At 40.8% G+C, this 26,180-nt stretch overlaps 1 protein-coding gene and 1 long non-coding RNA gene across 5 annotated transcripts in view; one reads left to right on the plus strand and one right to left on the minus strand.

The window, feature by feature from the left end:
- Positions 1 to 3,439: 3,439 nt before the first annotated feature.
- LOC116995989 lies at positions 3,440 to 12,467 on the minus strand. The gene is made up of 3 exons (XR_004417849.1): positions 12,292 to 12,467; positions 11,026 to 11,703; positions 3,440 to 10,705 (listed from the first exon to the last, which is right to left on the minus strand). It is a non-coding gene; the product is annotated as an uncharacterized LOC116995989 (long non-coding RNA).
- Positions 12,468 to 12,593: 126 nt separating this feature from the next.
- Positions 12,594 to 26,180, plus strand: part of CNOT4 (CCR4-NOT transcription complex subunit 4) — a 76,449-nt gene continuing 62,862 nt past the window's right edge. For 2 of the 4 annotated variants that reach the window (XM_033058387.2, XM_033058389.2), the window contains exon 1: positions 12,594 to 12,954. The gene's annotated coding sequence lies outside the window, so the exon portion shown is untranslated. The remainder of the gene's footprint in view (positions 12,955 to 26,180) is intronic. The other 2 variants (XM_033058388.2, XM_033058390.2) reach the window with 1 other exon arrangement.

The raw sequence follows: 26,180 nt of genomic DNA on the forward strand, positions 1-26,180 counted from the left end.
TCTTTACATGTTATTATTAGTAGGAAGAATAATTATTAGCCAAAAAAAAGAGTATTGTTCAAATGCCTAAGAGGCCCTGCTTAATTTCCTACCTTTAATCTTCAGTGTCATTATGATCACATCCTTCACATCTCCGTCACATGATGGAGAAAAATGAAAAAAGGCTTTTCTGCATTGCAGCTGAAACTGAAAAAGTTGCCTTGTAGAAGTGCATCTACATAAATAGACCAGTCTTTGCATTGGGAAATATGCCTCTTTCCCAAAAAGCCAAAAACATTTCTGACTACTGATTAGACCATAAAGCTTCCTGGAGCTCTTGTTTTGACTGACACTAACTCTATGCATCTCAGCTTACTGTTCTGTAAAAATGGGTATAGCATCTCACAGCAGGCCTGGAATGCCGATTGAATGGATCTTCAGCCTTGCCCCATCATCTGAAGAGAGGAAGAATAATGTATTTTTGTGTTATGTTAGTTGGCAGAGTAAAAAAAACTGAATTGTCTTACTGCACTGGCTAAATTTCCTAGAAACTTCTTAGCTGGCTATAATCCTATCTTTGCTGCAAAAAGCTTGCTTTATACAGAGAGTGAGTTATCTCAGTATCAAATCTTAGAAAAAAGTCTGAGACCTTTCCCTGCAGCATTTCTCAAGGAAATAACTTTGTAATTTCTCTGTCTTCCATTCTAGTTATTTCTAGTGTCACCATGGTATCTAAGCTCATCAAAGAAACTGTGTGAGGTTGTCACTAGCTTGTGTAAGTGGTTTATCTAGTCAAAAAGCAACAATGAGCTAAATGTTTTTAAAGTTGTACGAACACCTTCCGTGGGGTCAGGCAGCAGGGGGAGATGAATGACAGCATGCACTGCCCTTTCTGTGTAGGTGAGGACAATTAGTCACCATAGGCATCTGATCAGAAATGGGTGCCGCAATAAGCAATATCCTGCTTGGCAGCTGGGTCTTTATGATCCTTGTTCAGGCTTCAGAGGTAAAATGAAAATACTGTTCTTGGCTCTGTGATGTATTGTGAGTTATTTTTTCCGTAATTCCTGCTTTGGGGCCCTTAAAGCTATCTGTCTTGTTTCTCTTTCTTCTCTATTCTGGAATGAAGAATAGCCTTTCTTTTTTTTTTTTTTTTTTTTTTTTTTTTTTGTAATAATTTCTCCATTCAGCTACAGAGGGCAATGAGGCAGTTATTAGCCCAGAAGGTGATTTGATTAGTGTAATGATGTAGCTGTGTTAATTGACAACAAGAGATGCAGAAACCTACAACCAAGGAAATGCTGGAAAAACAAAGCATAAGGAAAGTGGAGATATTTGATATAGTATATGGAAGTCTTGGCCTATCAACTGCCTTATTAATATTCACTCTCTTCAGGGATTTACATATGAGACTTAGGGTCAGTTGATTTTTTTTGCAAGTTCCCAGTTTTGCAAAGTCGGGCTTTACCCTGTCATTCACTCTGAGCACTTTGTAAAGCATGTTGTATATATTCTGCAGCTCACTTATATACTTCTTTTACTCTTTTGGGCTCCCATCTGAGACTGGGTGGGTTAGAATAGGTGCAAAGCTATGTGAGTGTAATGAGTTCACTTAGGCAACACAGAACATGTGTAAAGTTGCACAAAAATCTCTGTGCTAGTGTAAATCTCTGTGCTTAGTGTAAAGCAGAGGGTTTCTGTAACTAGATAAAATGCAAGGAATGGGAGAGGGAGTCAATTTAAGCTAAATTGAAATAAATCATTATACTTAAAAACTGAGTGAAATTGATATAGGAACCAATGAGCCTCAGGGAAAGGGTATCTTGCAAAGCCATCACTACTGCAATGTAAAACTGCCTCACAAATTATGCTGCCATTTTGTTAATTATCTTCCTAGCACTGTCCACTTCTTTGGAGTTCTCTGGGCAGAAGACAAGAAGCATGCAAAATATATCTTCTGCACTTCTGACAATTTGTTACTGAAATATTTTCCCTGTCATAATGCTCTGAGAAAACTTATTTGAAAAAAACCCATGGTTAAATAGGTAGTATAAGAAAGGATTTGCTTTCTGCTCCAGTCCTTTTTTATTTTTTTTGTTTCATTTAAGTTTGCTGAGAATCAGGGAACAATTATGTTCAGGAGCAAGACTCTAAAGGACATGAACTGAACAAATTCAATTTCTGGAACAAGAAATTGTATTAATTGGTTCTGATGTCAAAATACTTCACTGCAAGTCACGTCTTAAAGTCTCCTCCTGCTGTATTTGCATCACTCAGCTGCATTCCTAGGCATCTGCCTGTTAACAATATAATTTTGTTTTTTGTATGCATTACTCTGAGTCCTCTTTAATGAGCAGTCTGTCTGCAGAAACAAGTAGTTATGGTGAGGTCCAGCCCAGGAGAAGCTTGAAGTAATGACTCATTTTGAAACACTGAGGGAAAGATTTGCTTGCAGGTATGTTTAGACTGTAACTACACAAAGACACTAAGTTATGAGAAACCCCTAAAAATTAGATGGCCATAGTTTTAATGAGGATTTGATTATGCCTTTTGGGTGTCTTAGTTTGACATTGTTTTATATTGGATGATGATAAATGTGTTTCAAAATATTTTTTTCCCAGAACTTCTCAGAAAGTCTAGTGTCAGTTTTGAGGTGAGATCTGAAGAGCGTTATAGGGAAGATGAATGCCTCCCTTTGACTGGAGGAGTTCAGATTACTTGTTCAGTTTGTGAGAGACTTGCTAAATTCTTCCCTCCCAGCTTAATATACGGCTGCTACCTCCCATGGATATTGGAGGGGTCTTTGGCATTTTATGCTCTCAGTCTCTTGTTAGTGACACTTAATTTTGTGAAAATAATTAAACTTCCACCAGATATGCAACTGGAACCTGCCAGGGAAGGGGGCAGAGAAAATCCCACCATTCAAAAGGCTAATCTGACCAACAGGTAAAGAATACTTCTCTTATGATTTGTCTTAGTGATAAGTCTTTTTGACAAGCACATCAGCATGTGTTTGACTCAAATATTAATTCACTTTCTTTACACAAAAATATGTAACTTATGTGTTAACTACTTTGGAGAGTTCTTGAAAGCCTGAGCTGTATGTGAAAGTGAGCTACCAACTCTGTCAACCTGACCAGCTATAACCTTTTTCCTTTACAGATATTCCAAATCTAGACAATCTGTATTCATAGTGGATTTTTTTTTCTGATCTCAGCAAGAACAAAATTGTGGTTTTATTTTCATTGATCACAGCTATTCTTTCAATACTTTCTGGTTTGTTTGCCTACTCAGATAAATCAGTGAGTCATACAGCCCCAGTGCTCTCAATAAACTGATTTCTTATTTCTCTATTTCTTGTCTCTCTATTCATGGCTCCATGAAATAATGATCCAACTCCAAGTTTTGCCTAACAAGAACTTTTATTCATAACACAAGAAAAGAACTTTTTGAGAAGCTAGTATCCCTCTAGAGTTAACAGCCTGCTTCATTTCTAGGAATGTAAGCAACTTACCTTCTCTTTCAATACTGTGCAAACACAAACTTGGACAACGTTAAGGGGATCGTTATTAATTGCTGGTATTTAAGATCAAGGGGAAGAACACAGTGCAGTACAGTAAGTGCACACTCAGCTCTAGTATCACCCAGGGCAGTGTGTTTTATTCTCACGATGCTTCTCTGCCCACATCCTGCATTTTCTCATCCAAATCAAGGCTGGAGGCAGCCATAGATAGCTTAGCAAGAAGTTCTTCGTTAAGTATGGCTGCCATTGCTAGAACCAATTGACACACGGACTGCTGTGGTAGGATAGGAGTAATCACCTCTTTGGTAACATTTTGTCACATGCTGTGACATGACCAAACTGCTGAAGCTCAGCCTTTTCCAAGTAGGACACACCTTGCAGGTAATTGTGCTGTCAGGCTGCTCAGTTGTCAGCCCTCTTGCAGACTGAGACATGCAGACCTCCTGTAAAGAGGACATACCATGCTCTAAACTTTAAAACTCTATATAAAATGAAGATGAGCCATGAAATTTGACTCTATTTATCATCTTAATTCCACAGTTATCTGAGAGGAAAGGTACCAATTAAAGGTGAATGCTGTACCAGAGCTAAGTTTTCTTAAGGAAGTACACTGCTCAAAATACTAGACAAGCACTTTTTACAGCTTTGATGATTCAGTCATGTCAACAATTAGAAAGCAATGCCTAATAAAACTCGATTAGGCTATCTGGTCTTGCTTTTTATAGGAGTACAACAGAACCATTCAGCAGTTTGCATGTTTTTAGACCTGAGCTTTTTTTTTTCACATGAAAGTAGACATACCTTGAAAAAGAGATACTTTATCTTTTTAACTATTTTAAAATAAAATCCATCATGGCATTTTCACTTAAATTATTACATTCAAATAAACTTGAATTTTAATGACATCTTGAAGATGAAAAATTAACTCCCTTGTCTTTACTAAGATCTCAGCTGAGATAACTCACTGTTTACCTGTCCTGAGGTAAGAATGTATGACTTCACTCTAGTAGGAAAGGTCTGAGAGTGTTCCCTCTGATTTCTGTCCCTTTGAAGTAGGCCTGAGATGAGTCAAAGTATATACTGCTCAGAAGAATGAGGAAAGGTATCTATTACACAGAAGGAAGGAAGTCCAATGTCTAGGCTCCTATCTGCAAAGAGGAGTGAAGAAGCAACCAGCAGCTCACTTCTCTCTTGTGCCTGATTTTAGCCAAGTCTTTTTACACAAATGAGAAGCAGCAGGCTACCCACTTAATCTTAATGCTCATAATATTGCACACAGTGTTTTCCATAGTGTAGATATAATATTCAACATAGAAATCCTGTGAGGAAACTTCCAGAACGGAACTGTCTTTCAGAGATGAGTTTTCATTGACCTCGGGAGAAGTTGCAAATGCTCAGTGGTTTTGGAAATCAGGCTACTTTGATGGGATCCCATGCAAATATAAACACCTAAACGTTACACATTTTGTGGCTTTAAGACATTACAGTGGTTTGTGTACTAGTCAGGAGAAATACTGCTAGGCATGGACTAAAACCACACAAAACACTGAGCATATCCTACCTTCTTCCCATGACAATCTGACAACTGCACAGTACATTTCAAGGCCCAGCATACAAGTTTGCATAAAATAAGTTATAACACTTCAGGCAAGCATGACACAATACACTATCAGTGGAATTGTTTGGGGCACATCTGTTCTGAAGCTTTCCATGCAAAAATTAATTTGGGGTTCCCAAGTATGATAGCAACATGAAGAAAGTAAACAGGAGAAAACAAAATGAAAGTAGGTTAAAATAAAAATCAGCACCTGATTCATTTGCTTTAGCAAAATATGGCACCTACCAGAGGCTGACTAGCTGCAGTTTAACATAACCTCTTTAAGAAGAGGCGATTTATCATTCCTTAAAACCTCACAAATGCTGGATTATTAGGAATAAAACAAACTGGGTCTACCCAGAGCTTTAGTTCCATGTCTGGTCTGTTAGCAGGAAATTCTCATATTCGTACACTGATGTACCAGTGATTTTTAAATGTTGCCAAGGAAAACATAGTACAATTTTAAAATTAATATGGAAAGATTGAAAAAAAGAAATATTAAAATAGCAAAGTATCTACCATGCTTCAGGTATCTTGCTTAATCTATAAAATATGGTCAGGATACCAGCTTGATCTCTGCTCCCCCTGGATATGTTCCTGACCTGTAGTGGCTCTTGGCCTGATCCCACCATGGTGCAGGGGGAAAGATGGAGCAGAAGGCAAAGTGGGCAGAGCACCACAAGGCACACAGCACAACCTTCCCTCCGTTGGCGTGTCAAGCACAGGCTAAGAAGCGGAAATGTTCTCTATCAGAATGTAAGAGCCAAATTTCTCTGTACAACAAGCAGATCTATGTCTCAGTTACAGTGCTGTCTATATGAACTAATTATTCTGGGATCTCTCATTTGTCATCATTACAGCTGGTTTCCTGCAGCTCCTTAAGGAACATGTCCATATTTCTGATTAATAAACACTTTGATTTTCCTACTTAATCTATTACTTTGCCTATCTAACCTATCTAATCTCAGGCTTGTCTCTCTATCAGCATTATTTATATAGCATAAAATTAGCTGCAGTAGCTCACATTCTTTTTGGCAAAAGGAAATATATCTGTCTGGAAAATTGCAAGGTTGCAGCTTGGCTGGTGCAATATATTTACAAGCATTAAATTTCATGCCAACCCTTTAATGCAACATGATTTTCTTGACAGGTGAGCTCCTATCACACCTGGCTTATACAGAACATGAGTTCCAACACAAGAAAAAGTCAGTGGAAGTGCTTGTAATGGACAGTTCCTGTTTATACAGCAGCCATGGAATCAATATGCAGGATAAAGTATTGCATTTTCTCAAGTCATGCACTTTTTATTTCATCTCAGCAAATCCCAAACGGCTGAGGCATTTTTATAAGAATGTGAGCAATTTTGAGCTCTGTGGAAAATGCTGATTGCTGTTGGATGAAGGCAGAGAAGGGCAGAAGAGGAAAAATACATTCCTTTGAATGCACTAATATAGAAAGCAGTTAAGGAATATGACAATAATGAGCAATCATTCTGTCTCATAATGTATGTTTTGCTTTAAAGAGCAGGTGATGACTCCCTGAAAACAATAAGTAACATAATGAAGTCCTGACTACACAGGCATGTTACTTCAAATATTTCAGATGAGTTGGCTTGAGCATATTTGTAATGATTGTTTTAAAGTGGCTGGGCTTTCTTTTTCAGCATGAATGAAATCCAGGATCCTCAGCCCTTCAGTTTATGAGAGGATTCTGCCCATTTTTGAATAATTTTTGCTCATTGTATAATGTGATCTGGTTTATTTGCTGTCTGGCCCCTGAGTGCCCTCTTCTGTTACAAGATCATCTGGATCAAGTATGTCAATCTCTCCTGCTGAATGCTGATGGCTTCCACTGCAATTCCAGTATGTCTGTGATCCTCCAGACTTTTTTTGAGCATTACCTCTTTCCCTCCCCAGTACTGTCTCATGGGTTAAGTGTATCAGCATATCCAGCCCCAACTTAATGGCACTGCTTCAAACATTACCATTTGTGACTGTTGGTAAAACTGAATGCAAGAGAGGGACATTCCTGAGAAATGGACCAGTGCTGCCATAAAGCAAGTAACACTGGCTTTTCTACAAGAACTGAAAGGATGTGAACAAGACCTCCATGACTTCTAATGAGCCAAAAAAGGATAAGCTGTGAAAAATTTATCCAAGGAAGTCAACTGCTGAACTCCTTTATTGTAACAGGCCCAGGTGACTTACCACAGCTGTCAAATGATGTCACTTCAAACATGGAGTTGTAGAGCTAGTATTTTTTCCAAACCCCTGAACTGAAATGCAAAGACTGAGGTTACGAAAAAGCTGTTTGAAATCCAGAAAGGTGGTTAGCATGAAAATGCTGCTGAGGAAAGGATTCTTATCATGTCCTATATTTTGTCATAGCTCTGCAACTCTAAGCCAGGTGGTATATGAATGCCATCATTGGCAGGAGAAAATTATATGTATGAACCATGAGCCTCTTTCCATCTGTTTAGTGCCACCTTCTCTGCTGTGGTCATCGTGGTGCTTCACAAACAAGAACCCAATATTGTGTTCTCACCCTGCTTGCTATGCATCTGGGCTTGCTGCTGCTCTTCCTGCTACTCAATGTGGCAGTATCCCATGAGTTAAAGGGAATACAGATTGCAGGGCATGCATAATTTTTGCAACAGCAAATGCAGGGAAAAAAAAAAGCAATAGCAAATGTATTTTGGCTTATAATTTGTTAAGCATTCTTTAGCTTCCTTTCACATTTTATGAGATGAATTACCAAAATTAAACATTTCAAAATGCTAAGATTATAAAACACTTGTAATCAAACCTTTAGCAATATAAAATTCTTGAATTTGGGCCAATTGCTCTACAGTCTGTTCCCTTCTAGTGCACATGATGCTGACCTGCATATGTTACAGGAGATCTTAGGGCAAAGACTGTGCTCCATTTTTATGCATGGAGCAAAACAGTGCAGCCTTCTTGGTTTCTTATCTGTGTGGTCTCTCTCACTTCTGCAATTGAATATACTTTAGTACCCTTCTATGCAATGCTGCACACCCTTCTAATTTATCCACTGCCTTTGCTGTAAGACTTTTTCTCGGCTCTTGGAAGCATGCTTCAAGGTAACATTGCTACAGAGGTGCACATAAAACTGCAAACTTAAGTCCTGTTACCATTCAGTAGCAGGATACTATCTCACAGCTGAGCATTTTCTTTCCTCCTTCCCATTCCAAGACCAGCACAGGATTTCTATATAAAAGAGATGTAGCGAGAGAGAAGCTTCTTATTTTTTACACACTATGGGATAACCTGAGAACAACCACTTCCTAGGGAAGCCCAAACTGGAAAACAGATGGGAATGACATTCCAAAATTCATTTTAAAAAACCCCCAAAACCTATTGTCATTAAATTCAGTGCAGAAATAACAAATAATTGCAATTTATCTCTGACAACAAAGGCCCCACTATGGTGAGGAACTTTAGCCTAACAGGTTGCTTTAATGAATAAAAATTATTTCAAAAAGGAAAAGGAGGATAGGAAGGAGAACATCAAGGATTCTGTGAACGGATTTCAGCACAGAAGCAAAATAAGAAGGAAAGATAGAAGGATGTTTATGATGACTTCTGTTAACTTGGACATGAGTATCTAGATTCAGAGGAGTTTGGGACAAGGGAAATAAAACATACAGGAAGATCTGCTGTAAATTGTGAAAAAAACCCCAGTCCTCTGAAGAATATTAAGATGTTATGCCACTACTTAAAGTGCACTCTGAGGTAAAAAAATAGTGGGAGCTTCCTGGAGGTCCCCACTACACCCTTTCCAGAAAACAGGACTGATTTCTGCTTTCATTTACAAAGATAAGTGCACTTGGCAGATAAGGTATGCTGTGCCAGATCTGTGCTGAATAAATAAGGTTGTAATGAAAAAAATTGACTGAATCATTCCATTGAGATTCTCATTTTTTCCCTAATAATTCAAAAATATAACAAAGATGTCTCTCATTATCTTTATAATACTTTCATTTTTTCACCACTCCATTCTCTCATTGAAGAAAGAGCAGGACAATTAACTCATCCTGTTTCCCTGAGCAGCATGGAGATCATCTTCTCTTCTCATGGATTTCCAACAAGACATAGTGAACATCTGCCTCTTGCTGTAAATATCCATCGGAGTGTTTGTAAGGCTCCTCCACCTGCCCTTAATTTCCCAACAAAGCCCTTCATTATTATTCTGGAGTTAGAACAGTCATGCAGTTCCTTTCTCCAGTGCATTTGCCAAGTAAAAGGCATCATTAGTCAGAGAAGCAGAAAGATATTTGGACCTCCAAGAGTGAGAAAAGGAGCGGACACATCAATGACATCCATTGCAGTCTGCAGTGAAATTCTTATTTCTGTTTCAGTAAATAAGGCTGAATTTCTAAAAAACCTGTTATTAACCATTGTATATCATTCTATAATAATATCTGTGAGCTTTCTGTAGCGATCCATGAGGCTTTGCAGAACCTTGAGAAAAAATATTTTTTTTCTATTTAGGAAACCCAACTTTCAATCTGAAATATAGGCACATACATTCAGCCCCTGCTGCCCGCAGAGTTTGGGGTCATGAACTTTATAAAACTGCAAGTATTTTCTCAGTACCACCACAGTGAAATACATGTGTGATAAATATTTCTACACTGGTAGACCATTATCAATCCCAATGAGCAGAAAGTCCACATGTAGAGGTGCTGCTGTATTGCTTCTTTGTTGCTGAATATTCACACTGCATCTATACAGATTCCTTGCAACCTTTACCATCCTGAAGTCCCAGCATAATTACTGTCTATCCCAACCAGGCATGGAATTATTAGAGCTCCACGTCCTCCTTTCCTGCCAGTATCAGTACACCACCATCATGTCTTTATCTAGTCCATTCTCTGGATCCTCCATTGTTTCCTCCAAACAGGCTGGCAGCAGCCATTTGAGATGGTGGTGCCTTAACTCAGGAGCAATCCTGGAAATAGCTTGGCTTCACACCAGACTGCAGAATCCTAGTAGGTTCCTACATTTGTTCCACAAGACAGTGACTGTGGATCATTGCCTGGTAGAACAATTTCCCAGTACATGGTGTGAATCAATGCATGACAGTGCGTATGCAACAAATGTCAATGGAGTTTGAACCACAATATATAAATCATATCAATATGCATTTTTACTCTAGCTAGTACATATTGGTTATTTCCAAGAAAATGTATTCCAAAAGCTTTTCTTTATAAACATGAAAATGATTTCTTAGAAACAGTCCTGCTGAGTTTACATTTACAAAACATGTACAAAAGTAAATAAGATGTCAAAATGTGGTTAAGTAACCTTATGAAAGCAATTACAATTACTTAAAAGTAATAAAATAATTAACTTAAGGACATTTTAAAACTTTAAAATGGCCACATGATGGCCTAGTGAATTATTCTCACCAGATTAAAGAAGAGGTGGAAGCAGGGCTATGGATAACTTTTGGTAACATCAGCCAGAGTAGTCTTCATCCATGTAGATTTCTTCCTACATTATTACTGGATGTTGCTGCTATCTGTTCAGGCAGGTCTCAGCAAAGTGATTTGAACAGGCTTTTACTATGGGAAACACTCAATTCTGAATTAAAAGAAATCACAGAATTCACTTAATATTTACAGCCTCAATTCTAAATCAAAATTGCAGCTTTTAGTTATATTATTTTCAAGTCAGAGTACTTGTTTTTATTCAACAGGAAATGTTGCTGGGTATTAGGTGTGTCAACAATTACATTACTTATATAAGTTACTTACATAACAGGTACTTTTGGAACCTATGTGAAAATAATAAAGTTTTTGAGAAATACATTGTTATATACATACATTCACCTGAATTTGATTAATACATACTAACTAGCTACTTTTACAGTAATATATTAAGTATATGTTATAGTCTAAGACATATGCAGGTGTTTACATTCCGTTTTATGTTTTCTTTTCTGAATAACGTTGCATTTGATTTCACATGTCAAGACTACTGCTGAGAACAGCATATCTTTTTATGCAGACCTGTGTCTTGCCTGCAGCAAGAAGTAATAAAGTTAATTTATAGAGCTTTCCTGTGGGGGATATACATATATCAGTCTAAAACGTAATATGCACAAGGTAACATTAGCTTGTTTTAGGAAGGTGATAAGCTATGTCAACACAAGTTCCACTGTTGGCAGAACAGGCATATTGTACAAAGCTGTACTAGTATAATACTTCAAAGTAAGAAACAAAAATAAAGAAGAAAAATCCATGCCATTAAATGTAATAGTTGTACCAGTGCATTCGGTGATGAACACCTCTTTGTCCTATCAATTGCTGAAATAAGTAAAATTCCGAGGTGAATATTGTCATGGCCAAAGTAGTAATAGTTTGTGCCCTGGAGATACCTGCTAGTTAAACACTTAGGATAAGGCTGGCTGGCTGAAGAGCTAAGGATGCCAGGGCAGCAAAGGCACACGAGAGGTACGAAGGCGATGAGTAAAAGCCCTCTGTTAGCTGAGGTGATGAGGTCTTTTGTGCAGCATCGGGGATCACAGGAAAAAGAGACGGATATGGGTGCAATTTGAACAGCTCCATGGCCCAGGGTGTCTGCGGTACAAAGAGAGGATAGAAGTAATATAGTTTCTCTGAGTTTCTACAAAATAAGAAGCGAGAGTAAAGCGAAAGAAGAGAAGGGTGAGGCGGGGGGCGGCGCAGAGGTACCCTGGCGGGGAGCGCGGCAGCCAGCGGCTGCCCGGGGCGGCGGCAGGGAGGGACGGTGGCTGCCCGGGGCGGCGGCAGGGAAGCCGGGGCGGCAGCAGGGAGGGACGGTGGCTGGCCGGGGCGGCGGCAGGGAAGCCGGGGCGGCAGCAGGCAGGGACGGTGGCTGGCCGGGGCGGCGGCAGGGCGCAGTCCCGCTCTGCCGGCGGGCCCGCGGCTGGCTGGCGCGCCGGGAGCCAGAGCTGCCGGTGGCGGCTGTGGCGGGAGCCGCGTCCAGCCCCGACCCCGACCGCTGGCAGCCGCCTCAGGTGTTCCTGGGACAACGTCCCCTGGTGCCCTAGCGAACAACCGGCAGAGTCCGACGGGGAGGTACACGGGATCGCTTCAACCCGGCAGGGGAGAAAAAAACCCCAAAGCAATACCAATGACAGGAAAAAAAGTATTTTTGAATAAATCATCCCAGTGCTTGAAACTCACGCGGTTTAGTGTCCAGCAACAGGTAACTGAAGTTGCAGGAAGTTTACAGACGGGGACTCCCCGGGGTAGCGGTGGGACGGCCCTGCTCGGCGGGGAGCCTCCGATGCCCGGCCCGGCGGAAGAAGACCGTGCTCCGGTAGGGCCGGCGCGGCCACCACCTGCACCTCCTCCCGCGCTGCCCGGGCCACCGCCGCCGCCTACAAGTCCCGTCATGCCCCGCGCCGTCGCGGCCGCTGCCGTCGCGCCCCGTCCCCCCTCCCGCGCCGCTCCCCGCCCACTGCCGGCAGCGCACGCGCAGCGGGGGCGGCGTCCGGAGCAAGTCTCCCAATGTAAGATGGTGGCCGGGCTGGCAGCGAAGCGCCCCGAGCTCGGAGATTGCCCGTCCCTCGCTTAAAGGTCGTCGGAGCAGCCGCCCGAGCGCCCGACCGACCGCCGCCGCACGTCCCGCCCCAGGAGCGCCGCTGCGGGTTTCTCCCCTCCGCTTCTCTCCTTCCTCGCCGCCTCTCTCCTTCCCTCCCCACCCTTCTCCTCCTTTTCCCCTCGCCTCCTTTCCCGCACGCTCACTCACTCACCCACCCGCCCGGCCGCCCCCGCCGTGCCGGGCAGCCTGAGAGGGAGAGCCGCGCACACGCACCGCGGGCCGGGCAGGCAGGAGGAAGGCGGGTGAGTGCGAGCTGAAGGCCGGGCCGGGGAGGGAAGGAGAGACGAGAAGGAGGCGGGGGGGAGCCGGGCCGCTCTGACTACGAGAGCGCCGAGGCTTCGCCGGGACGGCGCAGGCCGCAGCCCACCCGCCGGTGCAGCCCCGGCGACAGGAGGACGCGCCGGGCCGCTGTCGGGCGCCGAGGGCACCGGGCCGTGAGGGGAGGGCGCGGGGGCGGCTCCTCCTGCCCGGGGGCGCCGGGGAAGGGGCTCCGTCCGTGTCGCTGCCCGGAGGAGGCTGTATTTATTTCCTCCTCGCCACCCTCCACCTCCTCCGGCGCGGGGAAGCCCTTGGGCCGGGCCGGGTCCCCGGCCGGAGTGGTTGGAGGGACGGTGGCCCCGGAACCGCTTGCATTTGCTGGGGCAGGCCGGCGCGGCCAGGCGCAGGCATCGCGGCGTGATTCACTTAGAATTTGCGTGGAAATTTCCTCTCTCTCCTTCTTCCTCTTCCCCGGAGCCAGGCTCCATTTCTTCTTGTGATATGCACTTTTTTTCCTGAGGGAGAGGCAAACAGATGGTGAATGGCAGCCTTTTATTTTTGGTGTTATTTTGGACAGTCCGTGCAACCTGCTGAGATTTATCTGTCAGTAAAGCAACCGGTATGTAACTTTCTGTCTCCTGCTTGCAAAATCCAAGAAGCTCTTTCCATTTTCTGCATTAGCAGAAGCAAATGATAAGGCTGTGTATGGGTGCTTATCGTGCTTCTAGCGACGGTCCTACAGCTCTACCTGCCAGTTTAAAAGTGAGCAGCCGGTACCTTTGTATGTACAGTAAAGGGGAGGGAAAATACACTAGATAACTATCTTAAAATGCTTTGTTACCATACCAGAAAGGATTTAATTGTCCATGGCTTGTATGCTTCTGTCAGTGTGGTAATACCAAGTACGCTGTTCATAGGAGAAGCAATTCTCTCCAGTGTGTGTTAATGTAAGCAAAACCCATTAGCTGGTTAAAGCTGTGGAAGTTCTAGACCAGCAGATGTTGGCTTCCTCCTATCCAAAAGTTTTAGAAGTTAATATTGGCCAGTCACATTTTTACTGAGCCTGTACAGCTTTCTAACTCACTGTGTGTTAACTGTCTGTATTTTGTTATAGTTTTGTAATGTCTTGATTTGAACATCCCTGTACTTTGACTTCATATTCATGTAAACATGGTGTCTGGCACTAACAGAAGAGCACACGTACTGAAAGATGAATATGTAGAAGAATGAAATTTTTTCTAGCCCCTTTCACTGCTGAAAAAGGAAAGAGAAAAAATAAAATACAGGCTTATGAAGAGCAGGGAATAAAACAGCTGTCTGACTCAAAAGGGTGAATTAGTTTCAGATGGCCTACAAATAGTCAAATATACTGCTAGTTTCTTAGCACCTCTCTAATAATGTAATGGTCTAACTCGTGGTCTAGGATTCAACTGTGCTGCACCTTAGGCTTTTGGAATTCTGCGTTTCATAAACAAGATGAACACATGCAAGTATTTAGAAATGCTTGGCAGTTGAACTTGGCTAAATTGCAAACTAAGTTCATTTTAGGGGAAAAGATTGTTTTGGAAAGGGGGAATACAGTGACAAAATTATGTCTTCTTTTGACTTGCATGTTTCTTCAGGTGTCTCTTTGTTAGCTTTTAAAATTAGGTGTGTTGGAGGATCCTAACAGTTTCTATCTTTACAGCGAAAAGGTGGTGAGTGTCTGTCAGGAATAGTGCTCTACTAGTTTCTTGGTACCTCAGAAAGTTTAAGAACATCCTTAGGATTCCCACTAAATAGAAAATTTGGGTTAAAAAGGCTGGTGAGAGAGTGTACACAAGTAAGTGACTTTTTTTGCTTAATTAAAAATAATCTTTATGTAGAAATACATGTTTTCCTCATGGCTATTATTCATAGAAGTTAGGGTATTCTTTGTGAGTTAAATGTTTTTGAAATAGCTCGGACTGAGATCCTAAGTATAGGCCCTGAAGGCTTAACTCAGGCAACTATTTCTCAAAATCTCACCTGCCTCTTTGAAGCAAATGAGATTATTTCAGATAGACCGCTCTGTAAGCACAGGTATAACTATTAAGTGGCTGATCACAGATTGCATCTTGGGCCTTGGTTGCTCTGGTAAGATGAGGCTGATCTATCAGCATTAACACATGCTGAAAGGAAATTACTTGCTCAGCAAGACTGCTAGGGTCAAGGGTTCCTAAACTTTCACACGGTGAATAGTGCCGTAGGTTGTACAAATCACTTCTTGTCCCACTTGCAGTTATTGCTGAGATAACTGTGTTGCTGAGATAACTTGAGTAAGTGTATGTGTGGAAGACTGCATAACTTACCTTGCTTCAATGTCCTGAATACTTCCTCTCTTTAAAGATGTTCATGCTTTTTTTTTTTTTTCCAGTGTGTATCTTTCTACCTGCTTAGTCCCCTTTTTATGGGATGATAACAGTGGGGAGAGCTATAGCTTTATGAATAGAGTCCCCATCCCTCTGGGCTACCCTCTTCTGTTTCTTGGAGAATAGTCTATGAACTTACTCCTTTCAGAAGGTTGGTTAACATTTGTTAACATAAGCATAGCAGCAAATGCTTTGACATGGCTCGAGCTGCTGGTCAGACCTTCTGGTTATTCCTGTAAGTAAATTGGGCAGGCAGTGCAAGTGTCTAGCAGGAAATAGGAGTATAATATCTCTAAGTAAAAGCATGTATGCATTTTAGCATTAGGCTGTTTGGATCAGTTAGGTGTGTGTTTTTACCAAACTGGGTTTTTTTCTGTTACACTAGAAACTTTGATGTCTTGGTTTTGTCAGGTGGCATGTTTCTTGTATGAGAATCTTCACAGTTTCCTTATTTCAAAATTGTATTCAAGATTTATATAAGATTTAGTGAGTATTCAGAATACATGGTTTTGGCTTCTGATTAGTTGTTACTAGACTGCATCAGCTGAAGGGGAAGAATTAGTGTTTAAATTAGTGATTTTCATATAGTACTAAGATCAAGTAAGTTTTGTGGTGATCTGTTTTCTTTCCTTCTGCTTGGCTGTTCTGGGAACTTGACAACTCCAAGGTATTTCTAGTAGGAGTCTATCATCATGTAAAATGGAGCTTGCAAGTGTCTTCTAAACACCTATGTAAAAATAAGGTATTTATAAATCTCGTACACATGCAGCTTGAGGAAGCCTGCATCCAAAGCTGTCGAGACAAATACAGGCCAAGGGAATTACACTTCTCATCCTTTTCTGTGTATCCTGAAAGCTGTGTTCTATTTTTTTATTCTGGAGCAGAATGTTAGTGTTGGATTTCATAATGGTTAATCAATTGTCAGTGTATTTTTGTTAAGAGATTTCATCTGTTGCTGGTTTTCAAATTGGGGAAAAATAGGTTGGGATCAGCATAAGGGGGATTTTTTAATCCTTTATTCACTGAGTTAAAAATAAAGGTGAATGTAGAGATCAAGCAAACTTGCTAGTGAACTTGGTGGAAAGGGAGCTTGGATCTTTGCTAAGGCTTGTTCTCTGATCTGTGCTGTCTGATTTTGATCTGGTTCTGTTCTCTTGCGAGGGAAGAGTGGAATACTTCATCTGTCTGTGAGTAGCTTTCTAACATACTGTGATCCCAGCATCTGTTTGTTCTATCTCACTGTTGTCTTGAGAGCAGTAGATGCCTTATATGAAGTGGGTTGAACAGACTACAAAATCTGATGTGAAGTAATTGTACTTCTGCATATCTTGGTTGTGAGATAGAGGGTCCCTTGTTGTAGTGCAGGTTCTTGTACTGTCCCTTTCTGGGGTTTGAGTATTTTACTTTTCTCAGTTTAGCAGTCTTTCATTGCTGGAATGTGATATTGCAATATTTAGTATTTGATTGCAAGTATCAATTACTAGCACTAGAAATTTGGGGTGATGTTTTTGTGTTGTGGGGGTTTGGTTTTTTTGCTTTCTGTTTTCAAAACAAATTAAGTAAAAGAAACTGCAAAAATGTCAGCACACTTCTGTCTTCTAATGGTTCTTTAAATTCAGAACAGAATCACATGAGCTTTGCAGGAATGGCCAAAAAATGTGATAGGCGTGTGTACTGTGATTTTCAATTAGCACTTCATCCCAGATTTTACTTTTGCCCATTTTTAGGCCTTTTTTGTGGTTGAGTGCTTATGTTTCAGACTGCTGAGGCCTAATCTTTTCCTTGCTTCTTACCCCTTGTAGGATAAAATACACTGCATAGGAAGACTTGCTAACAATTTTTCAGGTTAACTGGTTTCAGGAGCACTGAATTCAATACATGAGATTTAATTGAAAGCGGACTTCCTGTTATATTTTGGTTTAAAGTTTCTTTCACCTGTATGGATTTAATGTGGATCCTGCTTGATTAGCATGTGTTAATTTTAAATTGCAAGATGCATGAGCTAAGATACCTTGAGTGTAAAATGCTGTACTTGCAGGTGGAGTAGTTCTATTATTTCTAAATCTCTCTCTTATTAAAGGTTACAGTAAGTTGGCATCTTAAAAAAAAAAAAAAAGCAAACAGAATTTGAGTGCAGGACTGGAGGAAGTAATTATATTTGTATGCGCTTTGGAACTGCTTACCTGAGCGAGTTTGTGATAGAGGTTTTGATGAAGGTTATGCGCCAGATAGGTAAGCGCGTGGTGCCTGTTGTTCAGAGTTTGTTTTCTACTGCAACCTAGAATTATAGAAAGGCAGGATAGGAAAGAAGTATATAGCAATAATCACTAGATGTGGGGAGAAAGTATTCAGCTACTTTTTTTGTCTTTCTCTGTCTTTGCTCCAGATATAGTGAATGAAGATAGGTATGTGTAGCTATAGCTGTGCCTGTCAGTTAAAGACCTAAAGCTTCTATATGATCTGTAGATATTACCTTGGGCTGTTGGACGTTGCAAAAATAGAAACTATTCTGTCTTTGAATAGCTCCTGCTTTCTGACATGTGACTTTTTTTTTTATTGAATGAAATCTAGAATTAGTCTTCAGTATCTCATTCATAAAATGTCCTCTGAGAGCTTTTAAACTAGCATAAAATAAAAGACCAAAACTTGCTAGGTCAAAATTTGTATTTATAAGTCAGCATGCCCAGTAGTTAATTTGAATGCATTTCCTTCAATCAGTGTGAACTGTAGGGGCTCCTAAACTCCTGAAGTTCTGTTAAAGGCATTGGTCTGAATGAGAGAGGCCCAGGAGCATTAATCCAATTTGTCTAGTGACTTAATCTTACTGCCATTTATCATGTAACTGCTGCTCCTCTGAACAAGCCCTCTTGCATGTGTTTCTGTTGATCATTTAGCATGTTGAATCCCTTTTCCTAAGAAGGTAATCTTCCCTTTTATGAAACTTCATCCTAGGTTAAGGGTCAAATAATTTATAACTGAGGAACCTTGTCAGAAGTTAATGCTTCCTCCCATCTTTGAGAGCTCCTTTGCTAATCCTTTCATTTAGTAAAGAATATATTTAACATATTAATGTGGTTTCACAGTTAGTGGCAAACTGGTTCTAGAGCATAGGTGGCAAATCTGAAGCCAGAAGATGATTGCTGATTTTCCTTTACATAACTGTTAGTGTACATTGAAAATATGGAGGAATAGCTGGGAAGTTTAAGGAAACAGCTGCTCTTATATCAGGCTGTCTTCTGCACATGGGTAGTGTTATCATCTGGCTGGATTATAGTTTCATTTGAGTCTTGGGTAGTAGTTAAAACTGTAAGCATGCTTCAAGTTGTGTCCATTCTTATGTTTTCACCAGTGTAATGGCTTCATCTTCTCTTTGAGCTCTTCTAGAGACATTAATTTTGTAAATTTTTTTGCTCACAGTCTCATTCTGATTTAACTTGAGGCTTGTGATTCTCTGGGATTGGGACAGAGGCATACCTTGTATGAGAACTATTCCTCTGGTTACTATGGTATAAATACATAGCGCAGTGAAATTCGGTGAGAGCCAGCTGTGTTGTGTGATCGTGTGACTCTGACAGTCTGAAGAAAACATCATACCTTGGGCAGAAACTGCTTGGAGCTGTAGGATCTTTTCCTGGGAAACCAACTATTTGCTTTTGACTTCAGTGTCCAAAAAGAGAACACTGTACAGCCATCTTCATAGGGAAGCCTTCAGTGGCACATAGCTTTTATTCTTTGAGCATAGTTGTATAGAGTATAAGTAAAGGGGAGACTCAGAAAACAGACTGTTTTGGAATGACATGGTTATTCTGTCTCTACTTGTAATTAATACCACTTACTGTGAGGGGTTTTTTTTTTTTTAATTCTTTGCACATATGTATTAATTATTGACCAGAGGTGAAGCAAAATTTATTTTCAAACATATGTAATTTGGTGTAATGAGGTGAGAGGGTGGGTCAGGTTCCTTTTTGCATTTGCAGTGCTGTAGTCATCTGCTCTTAACAAATGAGCCACTTGTTGCCAGCTGCTATTTCTACTGTGTTCAGTATGTGCCACCTCTGAAAGCATGGTGAAGGTAACTTCTACAGAGGTGCAGTGCAGCATCTTTTGATTGTGCTGTTTTTTCCTGAAACTTGTGATGGACTTAGAAAATACTATAGTATATGAAGGTATAAGGAAGGATATGGACTGAGTGTCACTCTGTTTTATTTGGGTTTTTGTTTTTTTTTTTAATTTACTAAATATAAAGTCAAATATTGAAGAACATCCTTTCAAAGCTGACATCAGCATAAATGTTTGAGGCATCCTTAGTGTCTTCATTTTGTATTTTGTTTCTTCTGGTTTTAAGGGAACTTAAATCTATTAGCCAGTTCTTTGTTCTCTTATGGTGGTTATTTGATTTTCTTATGGGTTTTGGTTAGTTTGCATCTCGTAGGGGCTTAGACTTCTCCAAAGGAGCTGCATTCAGCTACTCTTGGTTGGTTCAGTTCATATGTACCAAATGACTCCTTAACTTCATCTGCCTGAGTTAATGCAGCTTCAAGTAGTGGAGGTAGCAGTAGAAGGAATTGAATAAATCCAATACTACCCACCCTGCTTAAATTTCTGAAAGTTGATGCTGTTACTTCTCATTGTTCTCCCATTTTTCTTCTAAGAAACTGCTTTATGTGTCTGTCTCTAAAATTAGTTTACTACAGCATATTGATTATCTTCAAGGACTTCTCTGTGTTCTGTTCCTCACTGGGATAAAGGTGCTTCCCACAATGCAGATCTTGATCTTTCTCAACTTTGATTTTTAGTAACAAATGGGTATTTCTCTGAAAAGAAGTAGGCAATTGTAGCTTCTCTACCAGACAATGTGGGAATGGGTATTTATGATGTGGGTGAATATTGTACAAAGCAGCTGCCTTTCTGGATTTCTAGCAGGTATGTGGGGTATGAGTGATAAGAAGGTTCTTTGACTCTCCGAAGCTTTTCTGTGCTTCTCATTAAATGAATTGTTTGCTTTTTGAAGTAAATCTCATTTTTTAAATTACAGAATGGAAAGTAAAGTAAAATTCTTGGTATTCTCTGTAGAAGCCAAACTAGTTCCAAACTGGGATTGAGTGTGACTGTGACATGGTAGATGTTTTTACCATTTTCTGTTGACTCAGATGTCAGTACATGTTATTGAAAGAGCATCCTGCTCTTGTCTGAAGCACGTTATGTCTTAAGCATAGCATTCTTATTTTCCTTACTGAACTCCCAAGTTGATCTTTCTTCAGCTAGTAGCTTAACTGATAGCTCATTGGATTTATTTGCTCTTGCATTTTAATTAGATGTACCTTTTAAGTTATCCAACTCTTTTATAAATTACTAAAAGAGATACTTAATTGCATTGAATTATGTGCTAGAGAATTTCAGATTTTAGGTAAGCTTTACCCTTTGTCGTTTTCACCATGAAACAAGAAATAAGCCACAGGCCTCGTTTCCACCTGCTTTCAGATAGTGCCACAAATTTGAGCACAGGATGCATGCTATATTTGGAATTGACTTTGCCTCCCGGATGCACATCAAGAAAAAGCTGAAATGGTTCAGTTGTTTAGTTTTTCCATCAGGTTTTGTAGTTACTAGCTACAGGGGCTAATGCTTTACTTAGTTTTCCACTCTTGAAAAATTCTAGGTGTAGGTACCTTGGTGTAACTAATCTCTCTAAAGTGGAAGTGGGTTTGTATGTATTAAACTTCTATTGTATTTTTATAGTTCCACTGTGCCTTGTGTATTTGCATATTAAGGCTGTTGTATTGTGTAACAGCAGTGCTCATGGTAGGAAATTGTTATAACACAAAACTTATATTTCTGAAGCTAATATTGCAAATGTAGGCAACGTTTGTTTCAAACACATTCTCTAATTTCATTATCATCAGTAGATCTGTTGGGTAGAGTTGTTTGTAGGATCACGGCCTTAATTTGTAGCATTTTGGTTTTTTGCCTTGAGCACCACCTAGGTGCAGTAAAGTTCTAATGCATTTCTGTATTGACTCAGGTTTAAAGTGGAAAGTATAGACAAGTTCATAGAATCATAGAATGGTTTGGTTTGTGAAGGACCTTAAAGATCATCTGACTGCAACACCCCTGCTATGGGCATGGACACCTTGCACTCGCCCAGATTCCTCAAAACCCTATCCAGACTGGCCTTGAACACTTCCAGGGATGGGACATCAACAGCATCTCTGCACAACCTGTTCCACTGCCTCACCACCCTTGTAGTGAAGAATTTCTTCCTAATGCCTAATTTAAATCTACCCTCTTTCAGTTGAAAATTTTCACCCCTTATCCAATCACTTCCTGCTAAGAGTCCCTCCCTATGCTTGTTGTAGCCCTCCGTTAGATGCTGGAAGGCTGCTATACAGATCTCCCTGGAGCCTTCTCTTCTGCAGGCTGAACAACCTCAGCCTCATAGGAAAGATACTAAAGCTCTCTGCTCATCTGTGGCCCTTCTCTGCACCTGCTGAAACTGCTTCCTCTCTTTATTGTGCTGGGGACCCCAGTTAGTTATTCAGCTAATAATGTTCTGTCTCCTGGTTGTCCGGTGTTCATTCACCTGTGGCTTAAACTGAACTTGAACAGCCTCTTCTGACTCTGTAGTGAGGGGCAAACACTGTCACATTTTGCAAAAGTCAAATGTTTGCTTTTTTCCACTTGTGACTAAAGATATTGAGTGTGAATGGCTGAGAGTGAATCTGGGGGTGGTAGCTGCTGTCTCACAAGTTTTAGGATGTTGAAGAGGCTGACCAAGTCCTTCTTGTTCCCTGTATTTCTTGGTAGCTTCTCAAGGATTCTGAAGAATGATTTTAAGCTTGTGCAAGAGTTTATTTTATTTTTTTTCATAAGCTCAATGAGGAGACCTTTTTCTGTCATATTTGTTCCCCTTCAGCTGTAAATGAAATACTGACTGTGGGTTTTCAAGAGAAATGTGGAGATCTGTGGAGAAGATTCCTTTTTTTCTGTTAAGGAACCATGACTGCTTCTTCTAGTATCTGTAGCCCTGCCCCGCCAAGCCCTTTTTCTTGAGAAGTGCTGGAACACATCTCACTTAATCATAGGAGGTATGAATTAAAGCTTCGGATATGTTTCTTCTTTTTCTTCACTCCTTCCCCTGTCCCTGGGATTTGTTAACTGACTAGTCATTACATGAATTTTCCAGTAGTTAATAATTCCTGATGTTATTTGCTTTGTCAAAGAGTGTGCGGCTTTTTCTGAAGAGCTGTTACTGTCCTGAAATATCTCATTGTTAGTCCAATAAGTAACTTTGGAGGATTGGGAAGACTGATACAGGAACTTCTGTGTGTAATTGTTAGTAGGGTAATATACCTTATCAGGAATTTGCTCCAAGTGCTGGAGTACCTGTGGTGTCTTCGTTAATGTTTTTACCTTTTTTGTTGTTGGTTTTTGTCTAAACCAAAGATGGCTTAGAAATCAACCCTACTAGTGTGCTCTTATTCTTCCCCCTGATATATTTCTGGTCTTTAAGGCTTGGTTCTGATTTGGTCCTTTCTTTCTCCTTCAGTTCAGGGCATCTTTTTTTCTTCATATCTCTGTGTGTGTATTAAATATGGGCTTGTAAAACTACAAGTCTTTATTCAACTGTATGTTTTTTTAGAAGTTAATCCATAACTTTTAATTCTAGTTCAGAAACAGAGCTGCAGGCTGAACAGGAGATGCTCTCTTTAGAGCTGATATACCTTGTAGGGAGGGGTTATAGTGAGCCCAGAAAAGCAACTCATTTTAGCTTGTGCTAGAGCAGATTTTAGTATGAGGTCTTGGTTCCTACAGTTGTATCTGGGGAAGTGCAGGGATAAAGATAACAGCTGCTTTGAATCAAAGCTTTGTATTTGCGTTGGAAGACTTTAAATCTAGCAGATGTGTATAAGAAGTAATAGTTTGTTAAAATTCTGTTGGCTGTTAGGGAAATGCATCCTCAGGCTGCAGAAAAGACTGGGAATAAGGAGAAACTAGTGCTTGGAGTACCTATGGGCATGCTGTTGAGAATACTGAGCCAAGCTTGCTAGAACAGTGTGTGGAAGGCAGGTAAGAGACTACAGGCATGCATTAAAATAACTTAATTTAAGATGAACATGTTTCCCCCATAGAGTGGGACAATTATTGGGACAGGTGAAAGAGGTTCTGTAGTGTTTGGCTTTAAATGTGTTGTTGCCCAGTTTGATAAAGCACGGTATAATATAGAGTTATTTTTCGGATTTTGTTTTGAAGAGGAGGTTGAATAGAGAACTGTAGAGATCCTTTCCAACCAGAATTATTCTGTGAATCTGTAGCAAAAACTATAACAATTCTGAGCTTCATGAGTATAATATTGTCTATGTTAGAGCTTGAAAATGAAAATCAGGGATGAGCCTAAACTCATGTGAGATTTAACAAGACCAAATGCAAGGTGCAGCACCTGGGTCAGGGCAACTCTGGGTATCAACACAGGCTGGGGGATGCACAGATGGAGAGCAGCCCTGCTGAGAAGGACTTGGGGATACTGGTGGACGAGGGGCTGGACACAACCCAGCAATGTGCACTCAACCCAGAAAGCAACTGGATCCTGGGCTGCATCCAAAGCAGTGTGGGCAGTGGGGCCAGGGAGGGGATTCTGCCCCTCTACTCTGCTCTGGTGAGACCCCACCTGCAGTGCTGCATCCAGCTCTGGGGTCCTCAGCACAAGGAGGACATGCACTTGCAAGAGCATGTCCAGAGGAGGCCACTAAGAGGTTTAGAGGGATGAAGCACCTCTTCCCTGAGTAAAGGCTGAAAGAACTGGAATTATTCAGCCCAGGAAAGAGAAGGCTTTGGCATGACCTGATTTTGTAGCTTTACGGTACCTGAAGGGAGCCTAGAAAACAGATGGAGAGGGATGTTTTACATCATTATGTAGTGTTGATGAAACTTACAGTAGGTTTAGCTTAGATACTAGAAAAAAATTTTTACTATGAGGTTGGTGAGGCATTGGCACAGGTTGCCCAGGAAAACTGTGGATGCCCCGTGCCTAGAAGTACTCAAGGACAGGGGGGATAGAGCTCTGAGTAACCTGGTCTGTTGTGAAAGGTGTCACTGCTCATGGCAGGGGTGTTGGAACTAGATGATCTTTAAGGTCCCTTCCAATCCAACCCATTCTGTGGTTCTAATAGCTTAATGCAAATAGTGGGGGTTCAGTGGAAATGCAGGTAAGTTTATTTAAACTTAAAGGTACTCCTTGATGTAAATGCTGAAGCTTATGGAAGTAATGCAGAATCTCTGAATCTCTTGCACTGACACAGGATGTTTATCTTCCTAAAGTTTGAGGTGGTTGCTTAAACTCAGTGATGAAATGCTCAAAAGGGAATTGCCATAAGCAATGGGATGGTGTGCCAAAACTTGAGGAAAATGAGCACTAATGGGCTCCCTCAATGCGCTTCATAAGGTGTTTGGCTACAAGGTTTCTACACCAATGCAGGCAGCATGAGGAGCTTGCAAGACTAGCTCCAAGCTTTGGTCCACTCCCAGAAATTTGATATTGGCATAAGTGAAACCTAGTGGGATGAGTCTTGTGATTGGAGTGTCCTGTTGGATGTTGCAGGCTCTTTTGGAGGGATAGGCAGGGCAGAAGAGATGTGGGGGTTGGGGACGTGAGGGTGGCATTTGTTTTAATGGAAGGGATAGAATCTGTGGAGTGCACAGTTGTCAGTGGCACATTCAAGAAGCATCTGGACAATGTTCTGAGGCACGTGGTGTGACTCTTGAGGTGTTGGGTGCTGGACCAGGAGTTGGACTCAGTGATCCTGATGGGTCCTTCCATCTCAGCTTATTCTATGTTTCTATCAGCTTTTCCATACACTGTCCATGGTACTGCAGTTGCAGACATTTGCCTTCCCCAGCTGTTGTCAGACTGGGAGTATGTTGGAGTAAAAGTGATTTAATATTGAAGTTGCATTGGATTGTATGTGTGTGGGGTGGTTGTGGGTGTTCTTACTGCAATTTCCCTTTTCTTGTTTGTCCTTCAGGTTAGCTTCTTCTGTCCAAAGTGCCAGGAATAGCAACAATGCTGTATTTGGTTAAATGTTTGTTTCTGTAGTTGTGTCTATGTGGAAAGCAGGAAAAACATACTTTACTTCTGTTGACTAAAAAGCACCATTTTGTTAATCCAGGGTAATTTCTCCAGTTTGTAACTGCAAATACACTATGATTTATGTTATGGCAGAATTTAGTCTAAGACCTTTAGGTAGCTTCAGTGTCATGATCAGCACTATGAATAGAGCCCCTAATGAAAGATAAAATTAGGTGCTGAACATTGTAATGGTGTTTCATATCTTCTGCTGAGTCTCTTGGGAGAATGAAGGAAAATCTGGTCCTAGCAATTATCTTCATCTTTGCATAGTACCAATTGATAATGTCCTTTACAATAGTTATTCTAGATTTTGCAGGTATTCTTTCTCAGGCTTGGGAATTTTGACTAATTAGAAAAGTGGTTTTAAACTAACACATTGTTGTTAGTATTGCTCTTAGATGAAATCTGAAGGATTTGTGGTTTTTTTTCAGCGTGTTAGGACTTGTGTTTCCTTTAAAAGTAAAACACTGGACTGTAATTACCATTCTTTTGACTCTTAAGACTTGTGGAGGTTTAACAGCACTTGCAAAGTAGAACTAAGTAGGGATTGATAAACAAATGGATGTGTTTGTAAACCTTTATAGAATGCCGTAAAGAAAGTGCTTGAGCGAGCTTTTTGTGTGTCTAGTACTACTCTTCGGTTCTCTGTCAGTCAGAAGTTCAGCAGATGTAATGTAAATAATCATACGCTAATTTT

This window comes from Catharus ustulatus, chromosome 4 (genome assembly GCF_009819885.2).
Source record: "Catharus ustulatus isolate bCatUst1 chromosome 4, bCatUst1.pri.v2, whole genome shotgun sequence".
Lineage (NCBI taxonomy): Eukaryota > Metazoa > Chordata > Aves > Passeriformes > Turdidae > Catharus > Catharus ustulatus.